Here is a 27,992-nt window from a genome sequence, read left to right as displayed (position 1 = left end):
ATGCAGTCTCACCACTCCTAGAAAGGAAAATCCCTCCCAGATTAGAGCCTGGATTGATTAAAAACATGATTAGAAGTCATCCAAGCAACTGTTGACAGTAAAAGGAAATCCGGCTTGCTGTCTTGAGCCCTTCATAAAAAATTGGCTTGGAGATCATGCCACTGAATTTCTTATATAATAAACTCCATGCCCTCCTCTTTAGGAAAGTTATTTAAAGTAGCCTTTCATTTAAGGCTGTATGCCTGGTTTTTCTCTCATTCCCCTCAGCTCACAGCTAGCAGATATCTGCTGACCATCCTGTATCCACATTCATCCTGCAGCTTCGCTGAAACTTTAATATATGAATAAAGTGCCATGCTGACGTGTAATGTATGACAGCTGTCTTTGTGAGGAAGCTGTGAAGCACCTTGTTACAGCAGAGTGTATTTCACCTGAAAAGCCTCCTGCAAAGTGGCTCCCACTTAACTGCTCAAGTTCTCTGTGCTTGTAGCTCACTCAGTTTGCTGTCAAACAAGTAGAGGGAGATGTGCTTGCTGTAGGAAGGTAGCAGCCTTTAGGTCCTTTCAAGACACATCTTAATGGTGGTGGATTTTTTTTTATTGACATCATCCACAGAGAAGTTAAATTCTTTCAGAACTTGGGAGGCCCTGACCAACTTGAAGGTCAATACGATGTAAGAACAGAACTGGTAGTATAGAAGGAAACAAAGGTCTCCATTTCTCAGCAAACTTTATTTGTGCAATAAGTTGCCTTCAAGAATCCTTGAAGAATGGAAGTGTCATGGTAGAAGAATGCTGTAAATAATGACTGTTTTTTTCTTTTTCAGATCCAGGCTGGTAGTTCAGTGTGCAGATTTTATTCACACCTCAGGGAGTGGTGCAGCAGCTAGAGCATGGATGTTACTTCTGAATTAAAGGAATAGTGCTGGGAAGACTCACCTCTTCAATTTCTGTGGGCAGCAAGTGCAGTTGGATTGGTTTAGCATTAGTGTAACTCCACAGGATTTCCTGTCTAAGCAGTATTAGATGGCAAACACATCTAAACTCCTCAGTCACAGACACACTTAATTAGTATGGATCAAAGCAAACTACTTTCTTAATACTTTTCCCCTCCCTGTCCTAATTACCCCGAAGTGCAGCACTGGGCATGTCAGGCGGCAACTTTACTGTGCATGTGAAGAAAGCTAAGGACAGTCTTGGTTAATTTGCCCAAAAGTTCATTTGGTAGCATGGCATTAAACTGCAAAGTCTCATGGAATAAATAACCTTGCTGGTGTGTTCTGGTTCAGCTGGGAGTTTCTGAGTTCCAGGCATGAGCAGTTTGGGGTGATCTGACTGCAAGGGTCCCTTAATGACCTGTATCCCCTGTCACTCTGGGTTCATCAGCCTGACCTGACAGTGGGCCAGACTGAAAGTGAATCTGACTCAGATGTGAGCACTTTATCACTTTCCTATGGAATTAGGCAGGCAGCAGAACGTGGAGGCTGTGCCCCCTCTTGCTTTTGAGCAGCTCCATGCTGGCTGCAGGACAGCAGTACCAGACCCCATGTAAGAGCAGGAGTGCTCTGAGCAGGTAACTTCTTTGGAAGCCAAGGCTGAGTTGATATGTCAACATTTTGGGAACAAATTTGAGCTGCCAAGGCATTCATAGCAGAAAAATTCATTATGTCATGTAGGCTGTGGCACCTTTTTATCTGACAAAAGGAGCCCAAAGCCAGAATTGCTTTATTGTCAGGTCCTGGTCCTGGTGCGGTGAGTAGATAGGTAAACTGAGCCTTGATCTCCCATAGTCACCACATGGAAAATTCCTGTGAATTCTCCTTTACTAGGCCTGTCCTGGTCACCAGTGCTCAGACACCAGCAGAGATTCCTTGTGTAGAAAGTCAAAATTGTAATTTGTTCTTGAGCTATTTACTTCTGCTTGGGGAAGTGCAAGTTCCACCAGAGCTGAGTGTTGGTGGAACAACAGAGCTTTATCCTGGAGTAGGGAGCAAGATTCAAGTATCCCAGACTGTGCACAAATACATAACTCTGTCTTATCTGGCAGATTCTTCTGGCAAGAACAAAAGTGGAAAACAGACTTTAATTTTCAAAGAAGGTCTTCTCACAAGGAATTTTTAATGCAATTTTCTTTTCTCTAGATTCGTCTGAGCTTTTCTAGGGAAGATGCTCATTGACTAGGTCAGTGAATAATTCACTCTCAACATTTGGCCAGCAGCTATGGGAATTTGTATGATATTATTACGTTACTTATCACACTCTAATTTTTTTCCCCACTGCTTCCAGGAGGAAGGTTTCCAATCAATAAAGTATGAACTAGTAAGTTTACAAACCAGGATTCATGCTGTGCTGTGCTACCATATGTTTGTTCCCATAGTTCCAAACATAGTTAGTGTGACTATCCAATATATTTATGTAACTGTGGACTAAGGACCCAAACAGCAAAACAGGGAAGTTTTAATAGAAAACCAAGATTTAATAAAAATTCTCCCTTCCTGCCTCCTAGATTTCTAGTCCTGCATGTGCAGCCCACATAAGAGAATAGGAAGGCTTTTTTATAGGTGTGATTCAGATTTTCATGGACTCAGAATCATACGTATTTCAGGTATACTCAATGATTCTGACAAGTCTCCAAATCCAGGTTTGCCTTGTGGTAGTTTTTTCTATTTTTTTTGCAAATGGTGCTTGAAACTTAAATTGGTGTTAGTGGCTACAGAGATTGAAATTTCTTTTTTCAGATTTTCAGAAAATGAGCATCTATTTTTTCTAGTAAGAAACCTTCTTAATCTGAATCCTTTATATATGCATTTTTTAAATTAAATCTCTTCTCATCAAAATATTCCAAAATAAAAAAGGAAAGAACATTTCTTTTATTCAGAAGAGTAAGGACCGAGTTTTAGAAATCAAAGATAGAAGTTGGCACCAAGAGTTCATAATATTTTGGGATTACTCCCTGAATACATTTATATTCTAATAATACTGCATTTAGGTTTTCTTTCAAGTTTTGTCCTTTTTTCCCTTATTGTTGGAGAGAAGCCCCTAAAAGTTAAAGAAGGAACATGCCAAATAGTAAAAACCACTCTGAACAGAACCTTTGTGATTTTTTTTGTGCCAAAAAGCCCATTACAGCTCTGGAATTTGTGGTGAAATAACAGTTTATGCTACACTATTCTCATGCAGCTACTAAAATTCTTGTTCATTTTAAGAGCTTAGCACCTGCTCCACCTTCCATGAGCTTCCAAGAGGGTTTGCCAGACACGTCTGCTCAGGCAGAGGCAAGGATGGACTGAAGGGAGTGGAGTTTGAAGCCTTCGTGAAATACCTTTTCTGTCACTCTCCCTGTATAAACTGCTTGTCAAACAACTCCAGGTTTGTGGCAACTTGTGCTGTGTTTGTGCAGCTGGACAGATCACCACGTGAAAGACAGGAGGGGGAAGGACCAAGGAGGTTCAAAGTTAACTAAGAGCAGTTCTTGTGAACATAAATATATAAAACTGGGCTCCCATATTGGTTTTGATCAGATTTGGTGAATACCTGCTGAGTTTATCAAAAGTTGTCATTGCTTAGTGTATTTGAAAAATATGCCTATGCTTTGATGTTGATGGTGTATTTGCTATAAAACCTGGGCCTGTATTGCTGCCCTTCCCTGGAAGGTGTCAGCGTTAAAAACAGGCTCAGGCTGCTGAAAGCAGCTCTGAGGCTCCCTGGAAACCAGGCTGTGCTCCTGCTTTTTTGCACATGTGAAGTGTGGAGCACGGAATACAGTCCCAAACTGGATTGTGGACACCTTGCAAAGAGGGGGCAGGAATTAAGTCACCTGTTTGATCCCACATATATCAGGGGTGAACATCTGCGAGGGGGTGTCCCATAAACATCATTAACAGGACATTGCTGTCACTGATTTTATTCAGTCTCCTGAATAAAATAATAATCAACTTCTAATAATATAATATCATAATTTAATAATAATATAATATAATAATATAATAATAATATAATATAATAATAAACTTCTCTAGTCCAGTGCTAGATGAAACAAAGTGGAAGTGGAATGATTGGCAGCTGGAAGCTGGATATACCCAGGGAGGTGGTGCCCCAGCAGCAGTTCCTGTGATGGGATGTGGGTGTCTTGGGGTGTATGGCACTGACATTTGCCTGTGTGAATTCACATTTGGCTTGACAACTATCAACCAACTGCACAAGGTGTCTTGACATTGTTTTCTTGGGGAAAAAAATAAAAGGATATGGAGGAGTGTAAGGTAGAGGAACTTAACTGGCTAAAATACAGAATAAGCTAATGAGTCATAGCAGTGATTTAAACAATGTACCAGTACTTCTGGGAAAAGAACAGAAGGCCTTAAATAGTCATTGGAAAAGCTGAGGTTGGAAAATACCCAGTAGTATAACATATTGCTCCTATGAATCTGAAGACATGCCACCTTTCAAACTTGGTAGCTCAAGGTGGATGCTGAACTTAGCCTCAATTTAGGAATAAGAATTGCTGATCAAATGCAGGGGGGAAATACTGTTATTAAAAAGATGTCAGGATTTTTATTTTAAGCAGATTTTGGTAGAAGGGGATGAAAAAAAGCTGTTTTGTTCTGATGGGTATTTCTTAAAATAAAATGTAGATGGCAATCAGGTAATGCATCTTAAGGGATAGTGATGTTACGACTTGCTTATGGAAATTGTGAAGTGTCAGTGAATTCAGCTTAAAGATTGGAATCTCCAGCTTGTTCAAAATGAATAAATGAGTCCTCATTTACACAATGCCATCTTAAGAACAAATCTTACCTACCAGGAGAGGTAATTGCTCCCATTAGTTCAGATGTGCTCTCCTCCTGCTCAAGAAAACTTCTCTGCAGACACCCACAACGGTGCACACAGACTGCTGCAAAGTGAAGTATTTCTCAAAAGGAGGGTAACACAGAAGTGACCCTCCATTCCCACTGGTGTCCTGGGTGCCTTAGGGAAGACTGTGGAGGTTGTGCTGTCATGAATTGGGGTATGAGCAGTTTGAGAAGAGTACAAAACTCACTGGGTAGTTGAATAGTTATGAGAATTATTTACTGGAATGATGGAGTCTCTTCTTTTTTTTTTTTTTTCTATTGCAAATGGGACATTTCTATGCTGACACTCATTCCAGCACAGGCCCATCTTAAGGATTCTTGGTAAAATGGACAGTTAAAAGCTTTTATTCATGCTGTGGGATTAATAATGTCTGTACTTGACCATGTGTGCTGTAATTCTTTTAATAGCTTCATTCCATTATCAACTATTTATTAAAAAGATTTCACCACAGATATGGGCTTTATGGAGATTACTGTGCACTATACTTAATTACCAGATGTTCAGTATGTTTACAGTATATCTGGTATTCAAGTAAACTTCTCCGTGTGAAAACCATCTAAAATGAACGGTTAAAATACCTCTGTAAAGCTTTGTATTATAATAACTGGAAATGGAAATTCCAGCTGGGCAGTGTTATGAAACTAAAACTACAAATTTTCAGTCCTGCTCCAAAACAACACTATTAAACTCCAGTAAAAATGTGTTTTGCTGTCTGAATTTACCTTATGCATTCAGTCCATCAGATAAAACATCACCCATGTGTTTTTCATATTCTTTTTAGTTAGTTTATTGCTTTCTTTCATCAAAACTATACAAACTCAACTGTATGCTCAACTTTGAAACCAAACTTGGGAGTTTTATGGTTAGGAAGTTCTAAAATTAAGACATGCTAAAGTCCAGGACAAGTGCTTTGCATTGTCTCACTGCAATCACGTAGCTTTCTTAAAATTCTCTTTTCCAGGCAGTTTTTTATTACTTATTAACTCTGATCTCTTTAAATCTACCCCTTTTGGAAACATATAACTAGCAAAGTTATCTCAGCCTAAGGCCAGTCTGATATAAGCTCAACTCACCACCTTCAAAGCAGAAACACTTTTCGTGTCTCAAGAAGTTGGCTGATCCAGAATCTTTCTGATTGTGAGTCTACTTTCATTCCTATTTTACATCACTCTGTACTGGGCTGACATTGTTTTTCCACTTAAATAATCCTTCTTCCCTATTATTGATTTTGGGCAATTGTAGTATTTTAGACTCCCTGTTGAGTCTTATTTAATCCTAAGCTAAGTAAGTCAAGCTGTTTTCCAGTCTTTCTATTCCTCTGGTAACATGTTTTCTGGTTTTCATCTTTCTATGACCAGAACAGCACACAGATATTCTCATGCACAAAGTCTCATGAGTACCCTTGTAATAAATTTCATAATTCTTTTTCAGGGAAACATTAATGAATTTCAATATATCTTTCCATAGCTGCATCATATCAGCAATTCATAGTCAACTTGTGGTCAATTAAAGAAACCAGATGACTCTGTCCTCCTCACTTCTACCTTAAGAACCCCTAGTCTGAATCCAAAATACTTATCCCTCCACTCTCTGTAGATGATAGCACTCTGTATTTCACTGTATTTTCACTGAACACACCTTTGATTTCTCCCCTCCCAAACGTGCTGCTGTGTCACACTGTTGTTAACATTAAATTAAGTCTTTCTGCAATTGCCTTTTTGTTACACTTGCTACACTACTTACCAAAGCCAGCTCTGAAGTTCCAGTGATTTCATGGCAAACACCCTTGTGCTGAGATAACTGAAATATCTACAGTGCTGGTGCTTTCCTCCGTTTTTGTCCGCTGCAGAAAGAGCTGGAATAACCCAATTATTCAACCTAATTCTATAATTACAATACTATGTATGACTGCTGTCATTCAGCTCTGTGTTTCTGTCTCTGGGTGCTCCTGGCAAGAACAGAGAAATCCATCCTGCTGCTTCAGTGAAACTTTTCAGTCTGAACCTCAGCTGGTTTGCTTTTAACCTTCCTCCAAACCCAACACACGAGCAGTGACTGGTGCTATCTAACACCTCTTTAATTTCTGTAAATTTAGGCCTGGATCTGCTCTCAGTGGCACAAAGAGAAGTTTTATTGTTGACATTAAAGAGAATGGAAGCAGGTGAGCTCTGAGCCATGACTGATACCTCAACACAACCCCTTCAGCCCCAGGCCTGATTAGTCCTTTAAGATCTGCATAATAAGGACTTGAGGGTGAGATTTCATCCTCTTCCTGTTGGCTTCTCATCCACAGAACAGGCTTCTTCCCTTGCCACACTTTATTAAAAGGGATAGCACCCCAGACAGAGCATCTAAAGGGATTATCACATAGCAAACGCAATTACCTATTTCTCAGCATGTTGCCATTATTTGCAAGTGAAACATGATAGGCTTGATCCCTGTGTTGAGTGTCCTCCACTGTGATGGCTACAAATTTCAAAGGTCTCAAATCATCTGACATAAAAAATGATAAACAAATCAAGTATAGAGGCTCAGCTAAATTCTTAGTAGCTTGTGTTTCAAATGTTTTAGTTTAAGGACTTTTATTTGCTTTGCAATGGATGTGGAAGCAGTGTAACCATGCTTTGGAGGAATTATTTGTCCATATCCCAGTAGGATAACTTCTGGTTGTACATGATTTGTACCAGAATAATTATATCAGTGGTGATGCAATAAAGAAGACCAAAAGTACTATGCACTCCCACCAAAGCTGTTCCATTCAGTTCTTGCCACTAATAAGTGCTTGAGACTTACTTGGGACTTCAGTCTTTTGAAGCAGCAGAATCCAAAGTTTTCACTACCCTTTTTTATAATGAAAAATGGTGGATCTCATACTCACAGAATTGTTCCTCTAAACTCTAGGGCACTATTTAACCCAAGTTTAAAGTATGGTGCAAGATGTCAAAGACAGGAGAGAGTATTGTGGTTATCAGCATTTGTACTTATTCTGTTGGCAGAACTCAGGTTCTATCCCAACACAACAAAAAAGCATTTTTTTACTTCATAATAATATTTTGAGTTATTTTGCATATTAGTGTTGGCAATGCCAATAAGCACTGTATGGAGAAAATTAATTGCATTTTAAATTAACAAGTAAAAGCATTCTAATGCATATGCTTTGGAGAGAGTGAAAAATTCAAGATGAGGCTCAAGAAAACTCACAGAGAAAAAAAAAAAAGGTTCCACAATGGCTTTTTGTTTGTTTTCTGGAAAACTTCTGTATTCCAAGCTATTATGAGGATTGCTTAATGTCTAGGATTGGCAAGTGTTGTTTGTGAAAGGATGCAGGTGAGCTGCTTGCTGTTGAGAAATGAGGTAGTGTGCTTCTCCTGACAGGGGGGCCAGGCAGGGTGGTGTGGGTATGAAATTATTGGTTTACTGGCAGGAGCAGTAGTGTTTTGAGAAGTTAGCCAGGATCTTATGAGAAACTTGGAAGCTCTTCTGGAGGGGAGGGATGGACGCTCAGGTACATGCTGGAGGAGGTGAAGAGGAAGAAGCAAACTAGAGAACATGACAAGGCACAAAAGGAAAATGGGAAGGGGAGGAAATTGTGAAGGGGAGCTGTCAGGAGATGTGTGGGTGAGGGGAGAAGAGCATAAGAGAAGTGAACTGGGCAGCTGCTGATTGAGACTGACCAGGCAGGGGGAGGGCAAACAGCAATACCCAACCCTCAGCCATGAAAGGCTGAAGTGCCTTTGTTGTATTCACCCAAGCTATGGCAGCCAGCTGTGTGAATTGATGCGTCACAGAAACACCTTGGGGTTTGTCTTGTAAAGTGTCTCTTTGCAGCACTCTGTCTGCACACTGTGAAACTTTTTACACAGGGCAGGAGCTTTTCAAACCAAGAATCTCTGTGACTGGTTCACCTGGAAAGAGACCCCTCTGGGAGGCACCGTTCCCCTTGCCTCACTGAGAAACAGTGTGAGACTTGCCCAGCTCTGTACAGGCTGAGGTGACTCAAGTGACACCCAAAGCCAAGCTCCAAGTGGCACAAATAGCAGCAGAACAGGCCCTGGAGTGTTTTAGGCTTCACGAGCTGTGAGAGCCCTGAAAGTTCTCTCCAAGGGTAATTCAGCCTTTGGTTTCCTTCCAAACTGTCAAGTCTGCTCTTGTATCTAAAACTCTTTTTTTCCAAGACTTATGGTGGGGTATTTGAGTTGTATGGTTGTATGGAATAGCAGCTCTTGTGCCTCAATGGTGACTTGTGGCTAGTTTTTTCCTACCTGTATCTCTTCTTTTGTCTTAGTGCGCTCTGGTTGTCACTCTGAAGATCTGAGACTTCAGCTGTGGTCATGTGGCCTCTAAGAGGAACCATGCAGGTTTTGGTTTAGGTTTGTCACGTATGAACATGCTTACCTTGTCATGTCATGGTTCACTGTCCTTCAGCCCTCACTCAAAACCAATGTCGTTGTCTATTTCCACTCTGCTCCATTTTGCAGCCTCTTTTCGGAACAGTATCAGGGCAAACTGACCTGAGTCAAACTTGTCTCTTGGCCTTTTCCCACCACTGCAGAGTGTGAAGGAGCAGTGAGAACAGAAGGCAGTCTGCACTGGTGTAAATGCAGGATACCAGCCTTTTCCTAGATTTTCCCCATTTGCTTTCCACAAAGAAAAAAAAAATTTTTTTTTGTTATTTCACTCCTTTGGAAAAACATGCAAACAAGAATAGGGGCAGGATTGTATTTGCTGATGGTTTGGGGAGGTTTTTCTTTGGAGCTTCTGTCCTCTCCCTGAGTTTCAAAGCACTGGCTCTCCAGGACAGTGTATTTAGGAGTCTTGTACTCAAAGCTGACCTCTGTAGTGCCACCTCTGCTTGCCTGTCAGTCGGGTGACAGAGGTATTGCTGTTCTTTCCTCAATGTAATGGGGCTCAGAGCTGCCTCTGCCATGGCAGAAAACATGATGTTTTGTTCAGAGTTTCCCATGAAATGTCTGCAGCTGAAGCCCTGCCTTACATTTGCAAAAACATTGAAAAAGTGACGTCTAGCTCTTATTGCTGCAATCTGTTTATTTCCTGTCAAGTACCTCACATACTAACTTAAAAAAAAAAAAGAACAGTGTTTGAGGGTAGAAATTATAGGTAAAAAACCCATAAAAATGGAAAAACTACCTTTGGCTGCTGCAGTTAGGCTCTTGCATCAAAAATGTGGTAACAATTAGGAACAACTGTCCTCTGCCACTTTACAGTTCTTCTTTTCAAGAGGACATCTCAAACTACTGTCTAACAAATTTCAGTCTAATGCTAGTCTCATTTAAAATGTCATTGAATTATACTGAGCTTTAAAAAGCCTCCAGGATTCAGTTTTTGTCTTGGATTTGGATACTAACAAACCCTATTTCTATTTTTTCCCCTGTAGCCTGGAAAGAACAAAGCTTCCAGTTTCCTTGATAGGCTTGCATATCAAGCAACTCAGTTATTTACATGAAGACATTTCTCCAAAAGGAAATTGTATAAGCTCTGGGACTACTTTTCCACCCTGTGTACAACAAATCTTCCAATTATTCAGTAACTTCAAGGTGTTATTCCTATAGGAATTCCAAGTGCCCATGGTCTAATAAAGTGTAGCAAATAAATCTGATTTATCCAGTGACACAGTTTTTTAAAATATTTTCCTTTTTGTTTTATATGGCAAGATGAAAGAAAACTATGCTAGTAGGTGCCCTGTAAACAGAATTGTTCATGAACATAGTTTAAATGCCTCAAATCTGAGCACACATTCAACTCATCAGTCAAGTGTCAAAACAGCTTAATTGCTTTTTTCACAGCTTTGATCATACTTGTGTTTTATTGGGCTGTTCACATTTTCTGTTATAATCACTTGTTATCTTTCCATACAGTTCTAACAAGTACTGTCTTCATCAAGATTTTTGTTGTTCAACTTCCCTATTTCATTTTTAATCTGCTAAATGAGCATTTCCTTTCTTTAGAAAAACAAATAAATCAAAAGGGTCAATTTGCTTTTGTGTCTTGAAACAAAGCCCTTTTTGTTTGATTTCTGCTTGGTCATTTATTATCCTCAGCATGTTTGATATTTGTGATAACGAATTTTACAAGGAATAAATTACATGTGCATCCTGATGAATAAAGCCCCTGTTACTGTGCAGTTAATAATGCTGGTTGCAAACTTTGTTAATGTCTTACAAATATTTTTGGTAATAACACATCAGGCTTTATTTATATTTCCTAGGAGAAAGCTGTCTTTTAGCAAACTCAGCAATTTATAAAGAGGCATGACTGGTGTTATCCAAGGAGATTTTTAATCTTAAACCCTCCTGTTCTCAATTAAAAGGTATGACACAATTCTTTGTCCAGCTTGCCTCCTGTTTATGGCATTTACATGAAATATGGCACATTATTGAAAGCTAACAGTATAATTGTGTGTGCTTCATCAGGTCAGAGCACAATAATGCATGTGCAGTGCTCAGGACTCAATTTGCTCTCTGGATGCATTATAACCTATTTGGCATGATTTTTTTCCCAGTGTATATATTAATGGCCAGTGATGGCTCTGATCCAGAAAAGCTTTTAAGCATGCACCTATCCCTAAGTAGGTGATCAGATCCCTGAGACTTGCTGTCCTTTGCTGGTTTGTGCTCTAAACAAACAAACACTCTTTGCTGCCCCAAGCCTCCTCCTTGCTGTGAGGATCAGTCCCAGCAGCACTGCTCCTGTGTCCTGCTGTGTCCCCTTCCATCCCACAAGGACCAGGGCATGTGGATGTGAAGCAGTCTGAAAATGGCTTTCCTTGACCAGGCAGGGCCCAGCAAACACTCACCACAAACACGTGTCCCGTGCTCATCTGCCCTGTAATCTTGACCCCAAAGCTCCCACTGGCTCCCTGTCTGTGCCAGGCACAGCTCCTCACGTTCCTGCTGCTCTCTCACGTACTGAGCAGCTCCCCCTCCTCATCTTCCCAGCCTGTCCTTCCCACAAAGCCTGAATCCTGCCATTTCCACCCCTTTTAGCTATCCCAACATGTCTCTGTGATCCCAAGGAGACCACAGCCCTGCAATGGCACACACACCTCCAGCTCCTGTGGCTCATTCCCAGCGCTGCTCGTGGCAGCTCACAGGCAGCAGCCATAGAGAGTCCACAGATACATTAAATACATATAAATAAATGGATCTATACATATAAAAAGATCTGTGGGGTGATTTATGAGGTGATGCAAAGTTCCTGCGATCTCAATAAGGCACTTGATAGGGTCTAGAGCCTAAAGTAGAAACTTAAACTAGACTAGATCACTGAGGAAAATAAATCCAAGACACAATCCCTCTGTGAAGGTACTGCCACAATTGTTTACATTTGCACTGCTCCTTTTATTCTAGTTAGATAAAAATTAACCAAAGTTAACCCAAGCGTCCCCAGCAAGTCCTGGTGTCATCTTCTTTTCACATGAATATTCTCCAGTTTCCATCTTTTACATGTACCATTATAGTCAACTCTGTGAATTTTTCAGGCCACAAGTTATGTTCTCAGGATGCTGGGCTTGATGATCCTTATGATCCAACCTGACATTCTGATATACCCTTCTGCACAGTAGAAGTGTTAACACAGTAGAAGTTAACACAGCAACCCTTGTGTTAAATGTATAGAGACTGTTTATCTGTTCAGTGCTTTACAATTAAAAAAAATGTTATGGGACTGATAATTTTCAACTTCCTTGTTTATTTTTTTTTCCCCCACCAAAAGGAAAATGGAGCTGTAATACCCATGATACTCGCACCATGTGATGGTTGTGACCTGCTGCCTATCCCAGCTGAAAGTGACAAGGATCAACAATTAGGTGGTCACTTCATTCTTCCCACTGATTTTCCTCAGTTTGTTCTCTGTTTCCTCAAAGTTCAGAGGTCACACCTATTTGAGGGAAGCTTTTCTCTTATTTGTAATTGCCTCTGTGTGCTTCTCTGTGATTAAACTGCTATGAGGACAAAGGCAAGCATGAGCCCATTTGGTTTGGCTACAGAGGGAGCCAAATAAGTTGTTCCATGTGAGAGAAATTATGGAACGGGAAGACAAAAGTGGATGACCAAAGTCAGAGAAGTTCAGATGCAGAATGCTCTTCTCTTTGATGTATCTTTGCATCATCAGACAATTTCACCTTTAAACTACACAGATGGTCAGTGCAGAATTCAGCTGGTCAGAGGGCAGGTTTGTAAGGTTAGTGTGATCTCAGGCTCAGCTCCCTGTCTGACAATCTAGTTATAAAATAAACCCACCTTCCATGCTTCTAAATTGGGGCCCATGGTGAATATACTTTTAAAAATGATACTTGAATCTGATCAAACCCTACAGTTGGATGTTTATAGCAGCACTGAGGACAGTCTCATGCCTGTAATAAAACTAAGTGCCCATTTCAACAACCAGATGTGGGAGATAAACATGTATGTAAGGCCTCACACTTAAAAACCTTCCATGTGGCAAGTGAGAGCAGCCCATTGTTCACTTTGGGTTTGGGGTTTTTTCCCTCTGGATTCCCAGCAGAAAGGGAAATTAGCTTTATGAACTATTTTTCTTGTACATTTGCTTGATTTCACAATGGCAGGGTGCCTCAATCATTCCCCAAATATTAGAAATCTACAGCTTTGATTCCTTCTACTCCTGGGTCTATAGGAAATAGGAAGGGTGTTCTCTCTAAGATCTTCTTTATTAGTATTCTGCCTCAGTCTGGAGGTTGTGTTTACACAGTAGCAGCCTGGGACATTTGAAGTCTAAAAGTCTGAATTGCTGCAAATATAACTTCTGTGTTCTTTAGGGTAAAGGCTGATTTTATTTATTTTTTTAAAATTCTCTCTCAAAATACCTACAGCGCTGTATTTTGAGCAGTAGAACAGGGAAGAACATTTGAAAAGTTGGCATTTCACAAACTGGACCTACACTTTACTTCTGGCCTTTTTTTGCCAGACTGAAGTAAATGGCTCAGCTAAAACAAATGTGACGGTTTTGTCTGACTTGGGTTTTCCATCATTGAAGTGTATATAGTGGTATTTCAGCAGTTTATATAAATGACAGTATAAGGATGTTACTGAGGCAAACTTTATGCATTAAAATAATATCTTATTAAATCCCAATCAGTACAGTTGGAAAAAAACCCAACCAGGAACATTTGCAGACATACAAGTGCTTTTCCAGATCTGAGGATGTCTAAGAGCCCATATATCCTAAGCAGATCAAGATGGGCAATTATCAGCTGTAAGTCATCCTGCAAGGTTGTATAACCTCTCTACAGGTGAGGACATCCCCTGATTTTGGAAAAAATCCTGTTCTCTTCTGCTGAGGCAGCCACGTGGAGGCAGCAGTGGGAACTGCATCCCTCAGATGAACACACCAGGTCATAAAAGCAGGTGCTGTGGGCATTATGCCTTTATCCACATTGTGCCTTCTGGTCCTGGCAGCTCCTCTGAAGCAAAGGCAGTGGCAACAGAATTAGTCAGTGTGCAAGATGATGATGATGTCAGTGGAACTAATCTATTTTAGTCTATTTAATTATTGTGTTTAGCAGTCATACAGCAAATCTTCCAGTATCAAAAACACAGATAAAGGCAGACTGACAATTAATTAAAGTCTACCTGCTCTGGAGTATCACTGCATTTATTTTTAGGTTCAGCAATTAAAGAAAGTTGATACATAGACCATATAAAATATCCGTATACAGAAGCAAGAAGTCAAAGCCCAGACAGTAAATCTGGGTTCACAAAAGCCTTTGTTCCAAGTAGTGAACAGACACACCGTAAAAAACCCCAAATCAACTATTTCTTGAGGATGTCTGCAATACCTAATCATGAAGAAAAAGAGCTAAACATAGACTTTTAATTTTGCTCTCCCTATCTCTTAGCTGTTGCAGCCATATTATTTACATTTTTGTAAGACTGGCTTATTAAAAATTCAAGCAGAGTTAAAATGACTAGAAGTGATTTATAGTGTCAGTCCAGAAGATTGTTGGTTGTTTTTTGTTTATCCACCTGTTTTCTGACTCCTTGAATAATTTCTCTTTCTTTAATTAAAAAAAAAAAAAAAGGCCAGCCTGCTGCTACTGAAACAAATAGGTACTGTAGGGCACTTGAGTCCCAGGCTTTGTTTTGCTGCCTGCATTAGGTGGGTTTAGGGGCCAGATGCACTGAACTCTGCAACAGACAGTGCTGGGACCATCTGTGCAGAGTTGGGGGGTGTCAAAGAAAGGCTGTTTGTGTAAGTCGTGGGAAACATAGTGGCCTGCCTGCCAGTGTGCTCCATGAATTGAACTAATTGAAGATTATACTCTAGAGCTTGCCGTAGCTCAGTGAGAGGATAATCCTTCATCAGCTGCAGTCGCAGCCAGTAATTGGTGCTTATTACAGGGAGGAGTTCCCCCGCAGTGCTGCAGAAACTGAGAGGCTTTAGTGTTTAATTACTGTCTTTCAATAGAGATGGGAGGAAGGGGGAAAAAAAAAGGCCTGAGTAAGAAAGTCCGGGAATAAGGGGAGGGGCAGCAAGTGTAATGCAATTTCTGATAGTCTAGGCTAGACATTTAACAAGTGAGAGCGCCTTTTGTGTGAGAACACAACATTCTGGCATGGATAATGAACCTCTGTTGTTTGTAATTAACCCCCGCGTCACCACAAAGCCTTTGTCTGGAATATTGTCTTAAACGGATTGTTTTCCACACCTCCAGCACAGCTGAAAAGGCTTTAAAGGTCTGACTTGCCACATTCATGACAGCCTCACTTTTGAAAAGGTGTTTTGGTGGGGTGGGTTTGGTTTGGTGGGTCTTATTTATTTATTTAGGTACAGTTTATTGCAGCCCTGACTGTAGGTGACGCTCCCATTTGTCTCTGGCTCCATATTCATACTGGAAGAAGATAAAGAAGAATGTATGGCCATACACATATACAGCTATGAAAGGGCTGTTGAATGATTCTGAACTTCTAGAAGTGAAAATGTTGATTTAGCTAAAAAGACATGCTGCTAGGATTTTATTTTTGGGGTTTGGATTTTCATTATATGAAATTCTACCTCAGGTTAAACCTGATGTAATATGATAGATCTGGAGTCCTCATATGTGTAATTTCTTCCTTTCCAGGCACAGTTTTCTCTTATTCCAATTCCTTCAGCACTGGTGTTAAATAGATGAGTTTACTGGGGAGCTAAGATGAGCCACTCTGGTCCATAATCATCTGAATTACGGTTTGTGTAAGAGTTTCTAAATGTTAATGGTATTGAAAAATAATGACGCAATTTAAGCAAGGTTACCTAAACCCATTTCCCCAGTTTAAAGGTTGGGGGCCTCATGGGCAGCTCCTGGCTCGTGTGTGGTGATGCCAGTCTTCCAGATGCTGTGAAGAGCCTACATGGCACAGAGATGGAGCACCATTGTGGCTCAGAAATGTAAATCCTCACCAGAGAAAGTCTGGGGAAGAAAGCAAAGGACACTGCAGTGTACTGCTCTGTGCTAGCATTTATTTGTTCTGGCATCCTTGGAACAGGGCAACACTGCTCACTCATTTCACCACCAGCATAGGATTTTAAAGTTAACTCCATTTGCCTTTTTATTTTGAAAATTGGACAAACTGAAGTTTGTTTCTTTCACCTAAGTCTTCAAGGACAAAATACAACAGGCTAGTATTATTTGATGTTACAGGAGACAAAAAGCATGTCTGCCACTCGAAAAATCTTGTAAACCTCATTTTATATGTTTGTCTGTCCCCTCTCTGCTTATATGTAGAATGTAAAGACAAGAGGGTAAATTAGGAACTAAATGCAACTATTAAGTAAAAGCAATATCCCTGGTAAAATATGTACATCTTTACAGAGATTACATCTGACACTATGTATTTGAATCTATTTCAGTTTTAAGCTTACATGCTTTTTATAATTGATTTTCTTCTTCTACACACAGCAAAGTACTCAACTGTGCACTAAATCCTATGGACTTCATTAGAATGTAAGTATTCATTGGAATTCATTGGATCTCTACACTATCCATTATTTTCCTTGTGGCATCAGATAACTAGCAAATAGCTGGGAAAAGTTGCCATGCTATGAAAAAAATCCCCACCTTTATTTTATAAATAGCCATAGGGAGGTATAAAAACTGTCAAAATAAGGAAATTGATCAAGAATTCACAGTACAAATTTTTGTGTCAGAAGCAGAAACACAAACAGCGACCTTTCTGAAAAGAAAGAAGCTCTTTATTTGTCTCTTGTTGCTGAATACAGACAACAATAATGACCTAAATGAGACCTGCTGAGTGCAAACAGAAAACAAATGCATAGTGGGTTTCTAGCATCAGTGCTCTCAGATGCTTAATTGCAAATTGTTAAATACACAGAGTTACCAATTCATTTTAACAAAATAGCATTCACAGACTCTTACCAGTTTCAGCCTTGGCACCTGTTGAGTAGCTCCTACCATCAAACAACTAATTTGGCTTTGACACCGAGTAAATATCAGGGCTCAACTATTTTTTATTAACTACAAATATCCAAACCCATCAGAGTTTGGTACACAGTGTGGTATTGGGTATATTTGGGAGATGCTATTCTTTTAGTAGAGTAAGGTAGAAGGAAAGGAAAAGATTCCAATACACCAGGATCTGTTTCTCTTCAATCTTTTCCCCAAAGCTCCAGGAAAAACACTGTAACAGCTGCAGTTTTTCACTGTCCAGAGGTCTCTGTAGTGGCAATAATCATGTAAAGGTTGGAGGAAATGTGACTTCAAATTGATGCCACAAGGAGCCAAAAAACCAAGCCAAACCAGAAAAAATTCCTGAGCAACCTGAATCAGTTTAGCCTGGGGAGGGTGAATAGACAGATAAACCATAACATGGCAAAAATTACTAGAAAGGATTAGCAAGAAGGAATCTGAGCTCTGCTCAAACCAAACAGGCTGGAGTGAGGCTGAGCTGGGTGTGCTGGGCAGCTGATGCTCAGACAATCTCTCACCAGAGACAATCTTCTTGACAGTTTATCCTCCATATTTTTAGCTTTTTATCTTTTTTCCTCACACCAGCCGAGAGAATCTCCAAATGTATATAGATATGTCTGTGTGTGTATGTGACATTTATGTTTATAATCCATATAACTTCAATAGCTTGAGTTTTGGAAACAGTTTAATTACAGTGATAATAAAGGCTGGAAAAAATAGTCTGTTCTCATACCTTAAAAGAATAAATGATCCCTCAAAACTCTATACAGATACATAAAATAAGTACTTTTACAAGCTATTTAGAGAGTGTAAGCCTTTGGGAAAGCAATCTTTTTCAAAGGTATTTATGCTGTTTAACAGAGATTTGCTTTGCAATTTTTAAATACCTAAATGTTTTTGTTCAAAATCCAGGAAACTTGTAATGGGTATTTATTGTATAACTTGCTATGCCTTCTTAGACTTCAAAGTTTTAGGAATTATAAGTTGCTGGATGAAAAGAATATTCCAGTTATGAATTTTAAGTATTATAAAGTGTAGTAATGATTCTTGCCTTGCCTCCAGCAGGCCTCAGACCAGTCTTGTTGGAGCAGTTTGTTAAATCCATGGCAATTGCACTAATAAGCTGAGTTACACTCAGGTAAGAGCAAACATTAAATGAAGGACATAATTACAGTTTGTTCTAGTAAAACTGACTGGAACAGGGCAGAACTAGACAGATTAGCTCATGTAAACTGCACGTTTGTCCCAGCCCTTCCACTGAAGTGACAGAAGAGGGGAATGCTGCCTCTTTAAACAATTTAAATTATTTTAAATTATGATTACTAGTTTAGATGTTTGTAGAGAAAAAAGTTGAACCAAACTTTGACTTTTTTCTGAACATAGAGATCGTAATCAAAAAAGCATGTAAGATGTTAATTTTTGCAAATATAACTATTTTAAAGTCATCCTATATTGAAGACTGCCTGGCACTTTGGAATACTTACATCTGGTAATGCCAGAAAGCTCTGAGGCCATGTGGAGCCACTTCAGCAGGTCAAAAACATGCATGCTATGGTAATATGTCATCCAGGAAATTCAGTGTTTGGTAATTGGCTTCCTTGGCTTTCTCCCTCATTGTGAACGCTCGATGAAGCCCCAGGAGCAGATTCCTTTCTCTGGACACATTCTCATTCCCTTGTCCACGTACTCACAACTGTAGCTGAGAATTACATTAAATAGGGTTAATGTTACATGATTTTCTTAATCTTTTTTTCTTTAAGGCCTTAATACTGTCTACTGCATCTTCTTTCAGTGGCACCAAACCTGATGGGTGTTTTCATTCATTGTCTGTTTTCTCCCCTGCATTATGTCACACCATGCCTGGCTATGAACTGCAGCTGCTGAAGGGGCTTCCATAGCACACAAGAAGAAAGAGAAAATCCCTCAAACCTAGTTTAGAGGTTCATGAGAAGCATAACTTCTCTTTGGTAATGCCCTTTGATTCACTTCAAAACTGCAAAAATGCAGTTTAACCTTTTACTGGCAATAGAGCCACAGTTCTGAGAGATTGTCTGACAAATGTAGGGCCTTGTGTGTAAAACCCTTCTATACCAAGGAGCCATGAGTAGTGTCCATAATTTCCTATTTATTAATGACCATCTCTTAGTGATCATAAACTCATTTTCTACAAGAAGTCAGAAAACATACAAACAGCACTGCCTTTAATGAAATGCTGATGTGTATGAGGGGAACCTGTTGCTACCAGTAAAGCAGCAGTGTATAGGATCGGTCTACCCAAATTTATTAGCTTGTTTTAAAAGCTTCCTTCACCCTGAAATAATTACTAAAATTGCAAGGAAGTCACTGCTTTCTAATAAATATGTTTATTTTCTCATACATACATACATACATACATATATATATGTATATATACACACAATTGAAACATAATATTTTAAATTAGTCATCTGGCTGACTTAATTCTATAAATTTTCTTGGAACATTGCCCTAATCTTCACATTCCCTCTGGCTTACAGACCCCACAGTCAGAGATTTCTGTTTATAGTGACTGCCCTGTGAAAACAATATTCTACTGGGTTTTTGGCCTAATGGTATTTAACCAGGAAGGGTCAGTAAATTACTTTCACTAGTATAAAATATCAGAAGAAAAAAAAAAAAAGAAAAAAGAAAGAGAAAAAAGCTTTGGATAACATTTCTGGTAACCAGTGTTTAGAACTCAACTCTTAGCACAAATTCATCCTCAGGGCAGAGATATTAATTCCAAGCAGGCTGAAGTCCCTGGCCTTGAAGGTTTGGTTGAGCATGGATTCAGACTTTGGTTGCAGACTTCAGCCCAGCAATACAAAGGAAAGTTATACTGAACTTCAGAGGCTCACAGTTTTGATCTCATTGATTGTTTTGACTGGATAAAAGAATCAAGCATTTGGGATTAGAGAACTTAACTCTTTTAAGACTGGTTAAGAATTTACGGCTTATTAACCAATTAATGTTTCTTTAAGCTCTTAGTGCCTTAGCATGGCTGGGCTACTTTAAATTCCTAAGGAGACTTCAGCAGCTACGGTGTCTTAGCATAGTTAAGATTTCTTCCCTCACTAAAAAGACTTAACCATGTTAAGGTTCCTTAAGCATTTACCAAAGTTCATATGCACTGTAGCTGTTGCCAATTTCCTTCTTAATGTCTAAACAAGCAAAATCAGTGTAAAGAATTGTGCAGTATGAATTTGAGAGATCAAGCTCTTACCTGAGACACTCAAGAAATGAAGTTAACATCCAAGTTAGCTCAGGCATGGTGACTGATTGAGCCTTTCCTTTGTGGAACAGAAACCTTCATGAAGTGGTTCTGGCTTTGCCACCAGAGAGAATTCCTCTGCATTTATAAATCAGTAGTGCACTGAATTACTGAAGTGTACGATCATAGAGCCCTAATTGTTTAACTTAGGATTTGTTTTCATTGTGTTCATATATGTATCCTAAATTACTAAAGTATTCATTAGCCTATGAAAATATTAATTGTATAGAGTTAAGCAAAAACTAAGTTTTACACAGGTCAGTAAAGCCCTTGTATGAAAAATATCTAAGTCAGGACAGAGTGCTCAATGGCACTGAGTCCTTTCTCCTCTACTTCAGTGTATTTTGTTAAGTCAATTAAAAATGTTTATTTCAAATTGTTCACATTCCAAACAAAGACTATACAATGCTTAAATTGTGTAGATGTTTCATGCACTTAAGTAAGGAGAAAAAAAATAAAATTAGATTGTTCATTTTGAGCTAGTTGAGCAGGAAAGAAAACCACTTAAACATCTTGTTGCCTAGTTTATGTTTAACTCTTCTTTTAAGCATCAAGATTGACATGACTGAGAATTGTGCTTGTTCAGATGAAAAAATTCTAATTCTACTCCTAATGATTATAACAGAAGTGCAGTAACCTGTATGATTCACTGACAGTGCTTCCAGATGAAATGATAGGTTTATTTATCCACAATGCAAAGTAAAATTGGGATGGCTTTCAAAGGTTCTCTGATATGAAATGCTATTATTGATGCTGCAAAGTATAAAAAACTCCACTTTTTTATGCAGGATAGCTTTTGAAGGAAGTGAGGGCAAGTTATTTTTGAGGCAGCATGTAATGGAACATGTAGTAAAATGGTTTTTCTCCTTTCTTCAGTTTATTATTCTGGTGTGGGTTTTGTGGTTGGGGTTCTTTGGGGTTTCTTTGTGAAATATGCTGTTACTTTGAGAAGATAGTTTTCTGAAAGTGCTTTCATTCACTCACACAGTCTAATAGTTTCATATGAACACAAATGTCCATTCTCATACCCAACTAAGACAATGGATGACAGTCACAGGTAACAACAGGTATCCCTCCTTTACAACAGTCACCCTTTCATGGCCCTCCTTAAACTGGTTAGTCTGCCACACAACTTGCTTGTCTTTCATAGGAATTACCTGAGGCTAGAAACATTCACAAATATCAGAGGCTGGATTGAAGGTTCCTGAGCTTCAAGTGCTCATCACTTTATTACTGCACTTTATATGCCTAAGCTACAATTCCCAGTTACTGCAGCCCCAGCTGTGACAGCTCAGCCATGCCTCAGATGATCTTGAATGTCCAGTCAGAAAAGAAGCACACATGCTTAGGTGTCTAGTTGTGGAAAAAAACATTCTTTTTCCCCCCCCCCCCACCATACAGAACCTCTACAGCAGAAGCAGGTATAGTCCTTTATTCTGTAATTTCCATCACTTCTCCACCTCAGTAAGTAAATTCTGTGGCTTTGCCCTGAACTCAAGGCCTACAAACTACCCCTCTCCATTCACAGTTTTCTTTTACCACAACACCCCAGACATCTTCAGTTTCTGAATATTGTTGGTGATGGCAGACAGATATCTATGACACAGACAACAAAGGCTTTCCATCTGTACCAGAGGCATTTGAAGGAGAACAGCAATGCTCTGGACTCTGTTGGACTAATTCTGACTGTGTGTTGCCCCTGTGAAGACATCAAAGGCTGCTAAGCACAAAAGGGATTAAAAAGCTTGTCCTGGTTTGGGGCGAAAGTGGGAGAAAACCTCCAAAGGGGTTCATCTAGAAAGCAGATTCAAGAAGTCCCTACTCCACCTGGTTCGGGAAAAGATTTCCTTGGAGAAAAGTGGGAAAAAAATGTTTATTTAACAGGTAAAGCAGCACAAAAAAACCCATATGAACAATATTAAGCAATAAAAGCTCCTGCTGCTCCAAAGAGATGCCAAACCCAGCCAGTCCCTGGGTGGGCTGTGGCTCAGCTCACTCAGGCTCTGATCAGCCCCTCAGGGCTGGAAATGCCACGGCCCAGCCCGGCCCGGTGGCCACAGGTGGAGCTGCTGCTGCTCTGCTGCTGCTCAGGGCAGAGCAGCTTTGAACAGGTCCAAGGAAAAGAAAAACCACAGTCCAGGGAACTTCTCTGCCTCAGCTGGCTAAAAACTAACCAAAAGCCAAGGAGAGCCCTGTCCTGGTGTCTGTCCAACTGCAGACAGCACAGTCCAGCAGCAGGATGTGGAGCAGTGAGTGCAGCCCCTGAAAACAAACTCCGCGCTTCTTCTCTCCCCCTTTGCCCTCAGAACCTGTCTGAAAGGTGCAAAACTTATTTCTGGGCTAAACAGATGAATGGGGATATAATTTAGCAGCATAAAGTCACCCAGGACAAAGCCATAATGGCCGTGCCAGGACTTTGTGGAATATGGGAGCAAAGCCAGATAAAATACCAAACCAGGAAGCAACTGCAACTTACACAATTCAAAAAACAAGTTCAGGTAAGCTGGAATTTTGTCCATTCTTCATGACTGACCCTGGCACAAGGTTTGTTGCCCATCATGAATCTGTCAAGTCTGCCCATTTCTTCTCTCATGGCTTATGAAGATGAATACCCCTGTACATTTGAAAGACTGGTGGCAGGACAGCCTTGCCTCTTGAAGTCATTTGGGTGTCTAAGTTGGAGATGCCACGTGTGCTATGTGGGGTTTGTTGAGCATTGCAGTCTTCCCTTGTCCCTACAGACTCAAACACTACCAGTCTAATCCAGGTTTCTCTTCCCATTGAGTCCCTTTCTGCTGCAGGGCTAGGTCTTGTTCTTCTGACTCCTGAATGAACCAACTTCCTCCAGTGCCTTGGTGGCAGCAGGTCACTAAAGTACTGGAGAGACAGATACCATGTCTTCTGTTTACAAACTCACCCTAGGCATGCTCAAGCCAGAAATGGAAATCTCAGTGTGGATATAATTGCCAATGATTATTGGCTGCTGGAACTGCACTCCAGATTTGGGGCAAGAAGAATCTAACCCCACATGAAATTGCCAAGGGCCATTACCTTCCCCTGCAGTTTGTCTGGTCCTTAGGTCACCTTGAAATACTATTTAATAACTCTATTAGCAATTCCATCCCACCTCTTTCTCCAGATCCTTTTGCTCCCTTCTTGCACTGAACTGGCATAATAGGTTTCATCTCATGCTTTGTGTTTTCGGTGTAACAGAGCAAGACAAGAGAGTGTCTGGGGACCAAGGGCTTGCAGGAGCACATTCCAGGATTTTCTGTGGAGCTTTTGGACCTGGGCATCTACTGTACACATCAGAATTGCATGGGGCTGATCTCAGCCCATCAGGCAGCTCTTTCCCATCCCATGTTGTAGTAAATTCACACAGGCAGCAATTTTTCAAAGGCTTGTAAGTAGCCCATACTCAGTTGATTTTCACAGGGAAAGTGACAGAAGTGTCATTCTAAACAAAATTATCCCTTCCTGCCAATTTCAGGGCTCTGCAGTGAGCCCAAGTGGGCTCTGCAGTGAAAATAGCTCTTGATTGTTTTTCCCTTCTCTCCCTCCCCACCCCCCCTCCCAGTAAAACAGAATGTTTTCCCCCAACACTCATTCTTGGAAATCATTCTATTTATTTTAGATTAAATTTTCCAACACATCTCAGATTGAGACACAGACATGGCATGGAAAATTTCAGCCCAAGCATTTAGAGTTTGGCAAAGTTACAAGCAACTGGGACTTAAAATGGGAAGAGTTTGACAATTTAGGATGCATTAACAGCCTACCTTCTAATGAACATTCTTGTTCAAGGTTATTAATAGACTCAGGAACAAGTCTGAAATTCAGAATAGACCAAAACTTATGCTGGTGTCCTGTCTGAACTTTCTAGTCTCTATGGTAAAGTACTTTGAAAAATCATTGGAAAGCAAAGTCGTGTGACTAAAGCCAGTATAAATCTAACTATAATTTTCTGGTAGGCTTAAGAGTTGAAATATTGTCTTTAGCTTCAGTGGTGATATGAACAAAATGCAGTGTAGCGCTAGAAAAGCTACAGAAAAGGAAATTGAGAATGATCTCCAGAGATAAAGAAATATGCAGGATGGAGTAATTTGCATAAAAATTGTTAGATTGGTATTTAATTGAATTACATTGGATCTTATATTTTTAGATAATATCAGTTTGAGTTACTATTGTAGGTTATTATAGACTAGTGTATTATTAAAAATATATATTCATGAAACAAGTTTTGACAATGTGCTTACCTGGTAGTCACCTGTTAAAAGCACTTGTGTTTTCTAATGTAGTGGCATATGATAGCACTACATAAAACCTATTAAATTGGGGGTTTCCATCATTCTTTTTACAGATCTCTCCCACAGGTGCCTGGATATGTTTGCAGCAGATTCAGCCTTGTGCAGCAGGCCAAGGATGGCACAATTTGGTGAGTATTGTTGATTGATGCTGTAGCATTATAGTACAGTCAGCCCTTTCTTTCCATACCCCCATCCTTGTTGTTCAGCCATTAAAATAATACTTCCAGGTTAAAAATGCCACGATTTTTAAAGCTTATTGCATGTGAGTAACACTGCTGTGGCACATTAAAATGCCACAATGCTAAGAGTGCTAAATAATTGAATAAATTGTGTTTAGACTGTTCCTGTTTGTGGCAAGAACTCAAAACCTGAAAGTACATTATTTACCATAACTGATACAAATCGTTCTCTAGCAAATCAAAAATACTGTTGACAAGTCCTGTGATGACTGGTGTAAGCCATGGTGTAGAAGCAAAACTGGCATTTTAATGCCTATACATATATGATTTTTATGTAAAATTTAATCAATGTCCATTTTTTTTTAATCTAGCTGAAATTTTTGATGTTCAATTCTCTAAGTAGTGATTTCATCATTTTCCTGTTTATTGGTGATTTCCTCAAGAACTGAAACTTGTACTTGAGTTGGACCTGTGAGATGTCATATTAATAACTGAGACATTTCAATATGTGTGTGTGATTAACAGCTACTGGCCAGTGGTCACTATTAAAAATACTGAATTAAAAATAAATCCCCAGGCTGTATGTATGATTTTAGTCACACTCATGCTTGGTTTTAATCTGACTCTCCTTGATTCCATAGCAGCACTGATGAAAATCATGCAGATCTTTCTAACTGATGCAGCAGTTAGAAAATCTGATGCTTTTGGCATATTTTTAATCTCAGCACTCCCAAATAGCAGGTCACAGTATTCTGGTCCCTCCCATAACACGTGGAATGTTGAAGTGTATTCCATTATCCTTGCTTTAGTGCTGACTGTTGTGAGTCAAGCCAGATATGTAAAAGTTGATGGCTGCAGCAGCCCCAGAATATTGATGCTTCTGATTTTTGTGGAAATCTAGTTTATGGTAAGTACTTTTTAATGTTACTATTTACTTGTTTGCAATGGTAGGTGTTTTGTTTTGGTTTGGTTTTTGTTTGTTTTTTTTTTTTTTTTAATATTCAGTTCTGATGTTGTCTCCAAGAATCTTGATATACTGTGAGTTCTACTGGGATATTTTACTGTGCGGTTCATCCACACCACCAACTTGGACCAAGGATTTAAAAATGGGGTTAATTATAAACCTCTCAAGATCTCAGATGGAGATTTTCTGTTCTTTGCATTACTAGAGTTCAACGTGATGCAAGCCTGTGAGGATGAATGGAAGCAGTGCTGGAGAAGTCCAGGTAGTCAGGCTGGAGCTGTGACCCCCGGTCACGTAGAGTTTCACAACCTGCTGGAGCCCCTTGGTATTCCATGGGTTTTCTTCAGAGGGATGAAAATCCACCTGCTTGGCTCAGCTTGCCAAAGCTGAACAGCAAAGTGTACACATAGCTGGAGGAACTTTGAGGAAAGTTAAGAAATTGTATAAACAGGCTGCATTCTGTTCTGCTTGATCATTTTGGGGATTAGGAACTGATCCTTTCCAAAAATCGTAGATGAAGATTCTGTTACTCCTCCAGAAACTGACAGCAACTCAGGAAAAAAAGAGGCAGAAATCCAAAGAATTTTCTGGGCCATTTCGCAGTGTTGGGTGACATCAGGTCAAGTCCAGTACAAATGCAGAATTTGCCCTGATTGCTGCTTCAGAAATTTGCAGCATTCAGCTTGCTTAGTTTCCTTGGAAATGCTGGCAGATATGTAAGGGACTCTCTGGAGCAGAGATAGAAAACCCAAGACTGAGAATGACCTCTTAACATGGTGTTGAAGGCTCAGAGAGGGAGCTCTGTATTCTACTTGGTGGTCAGAGGGCAGATGCTTTTATTTTAAATGAGTATAGGAGAAAATAATTTTGGGATGGAGTTAAAAAAGGTAAAACCTGTTTCTCTCTTAGCTTAGTCCACAGCACTTTTTTTTTCTTTGAAAGAGATAATTGCTGCCCAGATTCCAAACCAGTGTGTGTGATTTTCCTGCTGTCTAAATCCTGGGTATATGCACCTCTCCAGTTAGTGTTTCTAACAGCAGCCAGGAAAACAAGTTCCTGCTCTCTTGTCCCATTCCAAGTAGTCCTGAATTGTGTATAAACTTAGTTGCTCACCCACAGTCAGAGACTCTTGTGTAGCAATTTGTCAGAAAAGGTCCAAATGTGTGGCAAATAGACCAGAACTGCAATTCACAATTCCTGGCTGCCAGCTCCCAATTGCAATGGGAGGTGCTGATGTTTGCTTTCACACGTTTGCTTTTAACCAACAAAAACCACGTGTCCGTGATGAGAAGCTAATCCTGTATCACATGGAGAACCAGATCTTATTGCTATTATCCATTTTAGCTTTCTATCTGTTGTTTGGATCAGATTTTTTTTTTGTTTTAATTTGAAGGGAAAAAAATGGAAAATTATTATAAGCTACATTCACCTATGTAATTGTCCTTGCCTAAATTACTGCTTTTCAATAGCAAGCTTTCTTAAAGTATGGCAATGCAGTTTTGGCATGACACAACGCATAATTCTCATGTTTCTCCTTGTAAATTTCCACTATGGTCATCATTTCCAGCTGATCCTCCAAAAATTTTGCTCTTGGCTTCTATTTTATAAGTACAATGAAGGCTGTGCCAATAACTTGTGCTTATCTAGCTTGGTTACAACAGTTACAGTCTGGTTTTCCAGCCTTAGGAAACAACTGAAACAATATTGATTTGCTTCAAGCCTGCCAGTTTAACTGGCACCATAATCAAGATTCCAGTAGCTTTCTAAGTTTGGGGGTTTCTTCCCAGTGTATCTGCCATGTATGCAACTTCATTAAAAATAAGGAAAAGCTATGCTGGTTTAAGTTTTGGTTTTATTAAAACATGATTTCAGACTGGAAGATTTGCTTCTGTCAGTGTCATGAACTTTTTCAAATAATTTTTTAAACAATGCTGTCACATAAGTTCTTGGTGGGAACTTAT

The 27,992-nt window shown here is 39.7% G+C and overlaps 2 long non-coding RNA genes across 4 annotated transcripts; both read left to right on the top strand.

Moving 5' to 3' along the window:
- The first annotated feature begins 2 nt into the window (after nucleotides 1-2).
- LOC135301018 (uncharacterized) lies at nucleotides 3-9,934 on the top strand. The gene is made up of 3 exons (XR_010362773.1): nucleotides 3-673; nucleotides 827-2,318; nucleotides 3,206-9,934. It is a non-coding gene; the product is annotated as an uncharacterized LOC135301018 (long non-coding RNA).
- LOC135301019 (uncharacterized) lies at nucleotides 9,935-27,863 on the top strand. Of its 3 annotated transcripts, none has more exons than XR_010362776.1 (8): nucleotides 9,935-11,178; nucleotides 12,582-12,675; nucleotides 15,949-16,052; nucleotides 16,765-16,809; nucleotides 18,358-18,430; nucleotides 24,942-25,016; nucleotides 25,877-25,974; nucleotides 26,237-27,863. It is a non-coding gene; the product is annotated as an uncharacterized LOC135301019 (long non-coding RNA). The 3 variants fall into 3 exon arrangements; XR_010362774.1 differs by having other exon boundaries at nucleotides 15,949-16,058; XR_010362775.1 differs by lacking the exons at nucleotides 9,935-11,178; nucleotides 12,582-12,675 and adding an exon at nucleotides 15,229-15,562 and having other exon boundaries at nucleotides 15,949-16,058.
- Nucleotides 27,864-27,992: the final 129 nt, after the last annotated feature.

The sequence above is a fragment of the Passer domesticus genome, chromosome 5, assembly GCF_036417665.1.
Source record: "Passer domesticus isolate bPasDom1 chromosome 5, bPasDom1.hap1, whole genome shotgun sequence".
Lineage (NCBI taxonomy): Eukaryota > Metazoa > Chordata > Aves > Passeriformes > Passeridae > Passer > Passer domesticus.
The sequence above is the reverse complement of the archived record's forward strand: the minus strand, read 5'-3'. Positions and strand labels throughout refer to the sequence as shown.